We start from the raw sequence: 5,889 nt of genomic DNA, 5'->3' as shown, positions 1-5,889 counted from the left end.
AGAATTGTTAATAAAAGTTAATAAATCCTAAGAATCCTTATACGTCTTTAATATTTTATAATATAAGCTAGTCCCTAACTATTTCTATTTTTAATATTTATATATAGATTTATTTTAATATAATAGTATTTTAAAAAGTCTATTTTTATATATAAAATTTATATTTAAAAAGTTCGGTATATAATTTAGCATTTTAAATTTTTAAAATATTAAATAAATATATTTTTATATGTTTTAAAATTAGAAAAAATAAGAATATTATATAAATAATAATAAAAATATTAATAAACTCCTAAAATATATAATTAATCATTATTTAAAAGTTATTAAAATATTAATAAGTCCGAAGAGTATAATAAAATACTTAAAAGTCCTTTATAAATCTAGAATACTATTTTTTATTTATTTCTTTTTTAATTCGAATGTAGTTAAATACTTTTTAAGATTTATTATAATAAACTAATTAGCTTTATATAATAAATCTCTAAGTTTAGTAATAAGGAATAAAAGTAATAATTCTTTTTATAATTTTATTAAGTTTTTATAATTAATAATAGGTCTTAATTTTCTTCTTTTTTAGTATAAAAATAAGAGAAATCTTATAAAAAATTTAATAATTAACTATATCCTTTTTCGAGTTTCTTATTAATATATTCGTTAAAATATTCTTATTTTTTTAATCTTATTAAGTATATTAAATAAAACCCAGGTTATATTCCTTTTTAAATTCGATTTTTATATTTAAGTATTATATTTTAATAATCTTATTTCTTTAAGTTCTATAAATAGTTTTAGTATATATAATACTCTTTAAGTATAGTTTAAAGTTATTATAATTTTTAATCGTTATTATTATATATAAACGCCCTATAGCTTTTTATTATCTTAATAAAAGCTATATATTATATTTATTCTCGTTTTTTTAAGGAGTATTAAAACGTTTAAACCCTTTTTCTTTTAAGTTATTTAATAATTAAATTTTTTTATAAGACCTAGTTAGTAGTTTGATTTATTCGTAGATTATACTTTTTTAATTACGAGATTCTTAGGATAATATTAAGGTCTTTAATTTTTATAATATCGTATTATAATTACTCTTACTAATTATTAATATATATTAAAAAGTATATAATTTTTAATTAATATATTTATTATTATAGTTAACCTTTTCTTTTATTCTTTATAATTAGTATAAATTATTTTTTATACTTATAATAAGTTAAGTTTATTTATTATTCTTAATAATATAAAGCTTTTTATATGTTATTATTAATTATAGTATATAGTTTATATTTATATATTTTAAGTTTAATTTATAAGTATACGTTATTATATTATTTAGTTATATATAAGAATTTATTTTAGTTTTTATTTTTTATCATTTTTTTATAATTAGTTTAATTTTTTTAAAATCTATTTCTTAATTATACTTTTATTTAATTTATTTTTTTATTCTTTTTAAGCTCGTAATTTAAAACGTAGTAAATTTAATAATAATCGTACTTATATTCGTCTTATTTTATATAATTATTATTCTAATATTATATAGGGAAGTATAAGTTTAATCCGAATATTATTTTATTAAGTTTATTAAAATATATAAGCGTTTAGTTTAGTAATTAATTATTAATATAAATATTTTTAATAATTCGATTATTACGTTTTCGTTTTTAAGAATAGAAATAACTATTTTTTGAATAAGAGATATTAAAAATATTTATTATTAAGGTATTTTATTTAAAATAATTCTTCATAAAATGCGTCCTTAGTATTAAATAAAGAGTTTTTAATTAATAATATTATAAATACTTTTAAGTTAATTAGTTTTATAAAATTATACTATTTAATCGTTTTTATATAAATTAATATTTTTATATTATAGTTCTTTAAATTCTTTATTAAGATTAATATTATTTATATTAAAATAGAATTTATAATTAATTTTTATTTAAATATATTATTAAGTAACGTCGTAAAGTTTATTTGAATTATAAAATAATTCTTTATTAAAAATATAATTATTAGAGTTAATTTTAAGTTCGGTTTTTAAATTAGAAGTTTACTTTTTATCTTTAATTTCGAAATCAAAATTAAGTTTTTAATAATTTCGATTTTATTTTTACGTTTTAAGTTCTTAAATTATTCTTTAATTTTATAAATAAATTTCTTATTCTTATTATTTCATTTTATTATATAAATAGATTTAGTTAATAATTATACTTTTTATATTAGGATTTCTTTTTTAGTTAGTATAAAGATTTTTATTCTTAATAATTATTTTTTATTAGAGTTTTTTTCATTATTATAAATATTTAAGCTCGTCCGCTAGTTATTAAATTATACTTAGGCGGTTTTATAAGCTATTAATAAGGTTTAAATATATTTCTTATTACGTTTTTAAAGTTATTTATAATATTTTATTTTTAATTATAATAAGAGTTTTAGTTTTTAAAAGTAGTTTAAGGTATTATCTATTTATTTTTATTATTTTAATAAGTAAAATAATTATTATTATAATAAGCTATTTATATAAGTTATATATAAAAACTTTTTATTTACGATATTAGCTCGTTTTTAAAAATATGTTAGTATTAAATACGTTTGTTATTAATAATTTTAGCTATATATCCTAGCTTATTATGATTATAATACTTAAAATCCTTTTCTAGTAAATTTTTTTTTAATAATACTTAATTTTATAAGTCCGTTATAATAATTAATAATAATAATTATAAGTTTATATTTATATTTATTATTAAGTTTAGTAGCGGTTATTCTATATATTATACTTTTATATTTAAAACGTTTTTTATAAAGTTTATTATCGATTTTAATAGTTATATTAATATAGTTATAAAGTTCGTTTAATTAGTTTTAACGAGAGAGCTCGTCCTTAACTTTTTCTTTTAATTTATAATAAAGCTATTATAAGTACTTTATTACTCTAATTAAATTTAATTTATTAAAATTCTAAAATATACTTATTAACTAATCTTTTTAAATAAAGTTCGTAAGTTTTTATTTAATAATTCGTTCTTTATTTAAGTTATTAAAAGTTTAAATAAAAATTTTTAAAATATATCCGAGGACTTATTATAAAGTTCTAATTCGGGTACTTAGTTCTAAGTATTAAAAGAGGTTAGGGTACTAAGAGCTAAGTATAAAGCTATTTATTCTCGTTTTAAATTTAAATATTATATTATATAATTATTATATAATAAGTACGGCTACTTAAATAAGTTATATAGTATTATTATTATTAATAATTAATATATTTATATTATTTAGTTGATTTTTATAAAATAAACTTATTAAATAAAAATAATTAAAGTATTATAACTAGCTAGTTATAATAAGTATATTAATAAAAGTTAAAGCTATAAATACTAAATAAATAATATCGTAATTATAAATAGCTTTTTAAAACTATATTTATAAGTTATAAAATAAATAAGGCTTTAGTAATTAATTATAATTTTATTAAAAAAGTACTTAGTAAAAATAGCTAAAAGCGATTATAAGATTTAATATTAAATTAATTATTAAAAAGTTATAGAGTCTATTATAAGCCCGGCTTAAATCTATATTATATATAAATCTCGTTCTTAAATATATTTTTATAATATTATTATTTATAATTACTTAACTATTTACTAAACAGTTATTTATTTTATTTATATACGATTATTTATTTTACTTTTCTATAAGTATCCGTTTTTATTTTATTATATAATTATAATTATATAACTTATTTATAATTCTTTTATTTTAAAAAGTTACTGAGTTCGTACTCCTATATATATAGTATAGTAGCCGCTATAAGTCCTGTGGGGTAGGCCCTAGCCTTATTATGCGTATTAAGTCGTAATAATTATATAAATAGACTTAGTTAGAATATTATTTAATTAAAATCCTTTTTAAAGGATTATTTTTATTATTTCGTTATATTATATAAAATTATATAAATAAGATTATTTATAATTTTTTTATATTAGGCCTTTTTAAAAATTTAAAGAGTTACTCTTTTATACTTACTTAAAGTTTTTATATAATCTTTTTTTAAAAGATAAAGAGTATGTTTATAATAAGATTTATTTTAGCTTTTCTTTTATATTTTAATAAATCTAAGAGAGTAAAGTAATATATTTAATATTATTATTCTTAAGAATAAGAGGTTAATAAGTAAGTATTTTTTTTTAGTTATTACTACTAGGGTTTTAATAAGTAATAAAATAATATTATATTTTAATCGTTTATTATTTTTAGGTTTTTAGGTACTATCCTATTTATTCTTTACTATTTTAGTATATAAAGTAATTATTATTATAGTAGGCTATTTATAAGAGTTATTTATAAGGGACTTTTTATTTACGATATTAATCTTTTTTAAAAATAGGTTAGTATTAGATATATTTAGGTATTAGTAATTTCTAATTATATATCCTAGCTTATTATAATTATAATCTTTAAACTTTTTTTAAGTAGTTCTTTTCTTTTTAATAATATTAAAGTTTATAGGGCTATCGTATTATTACGACCTAATATAAGACTAGGGCATACACTACTAGCACCTAGTATATATAGCATTATATATATAAAATAAAATAAAATATTAGAAAACCCTAAGGATAAAAGAATTATAGTATAAGTTACGTGCGATAAAAATAAAAATATTTTAAATATATAAAATATCTAACTGAGCTAAGGATATATAGGATATATTAAATATCTAACATATCTAAATAAAAACTATTTTAACTTTATTTAGTTAAAAACGAGACTTATATATAATATAAATTTAAACTAGGCTTAAAAGCAGACTTTTATAACTTTTTAGTAATTAACTTAATATTAAATTTTACGATCGTTTTTAGTTATTTTTATTAAAAATCCCTTTTAATAAGATTATAATTAATTACTAAAGCCTTATTTACTTTATAATTTATAAATATAATTATTTATAATTATAATACTATTTATTTAGTATTCGTAGCCTTAATTTCTATTAATATATTTATTATAACTAGCTAATTATAATATTTTAATTACTCTTATTTAATAACTTTATTTTATAAAAAACTAATGAAATAATACGAATATATTAACTATTAGTAATAATAATACTACAATTTATCTAAATAGCCGTACTTATTATATAATAATTATATAATATAATACTTAAATTTAAAAATAAAAATAAATAACTTTATACTTAACTCTTAGCGCCCTTACGACCTTTTAATACCTAGAACTAAATACTTTAAATTAAAACTTTATAATAAATCCTTAAATACGCTTTAAGGATTTTTATTTAAACTAGGCCTATTTACGTTATTATAAATCTTTTTTATTATTAAAATAAATAAAGTTTATTATATAATATCCTTTTTAAAAAAACCTTTAGTTAGTTTAAATTCTATATAAAAGATTATTTTAAAAATAAATATAAAATATAAAAAGCAGATACTAAAAATCTTTAATAATTATAATAAATTTAAAAAAACTTAAAAACTTTTAATAATTTAAATAAAAACAAATTACTAAATAAAAACTTACGAGCTTTATTTAAAAAATTAATTAATGAATATACTTCAGATTTTAATAAATTATTTTGAAACTTAATTAGGGTAGTAAAGTACTTATAATAGCCTTTTATTATAATTTAAAAGAAAGTTAAAAATAAACTCTCTTATTAAGACTAATTAAATAAACTTTATAACTATATTAATATAATTATTAAGATTAATAATAAACTTTATAAATAACGCTTTAAATATAAAGAGTAAAACATATAAAATAACCGCCCTAAGCTTAATAATAAATATAAATATAAACTAATAACTACCGCTACTAATTACTATAACGGACTTATAAACCTTAATATTACTA

The sequence above is a fragment of the Colletotrichum scovillei genome (genome assembly GCF_011075155.1).
Source record: "Colletotrichum scovillei strain TJNH1 chromosome Unknown Contig00010, whole genome shotgun sequence".
NCBI lineage: Eukaryota > Fungi > Ascomycota > Sordariomycetes > Glomerellales > Glomerellaceae > Colletotrichum > Colletotrichum scovillei.
The sequence above is the reverse complement of the archived record's forward strand: the minus strand, read 5'-3'. Positions refer to the sequence as shown.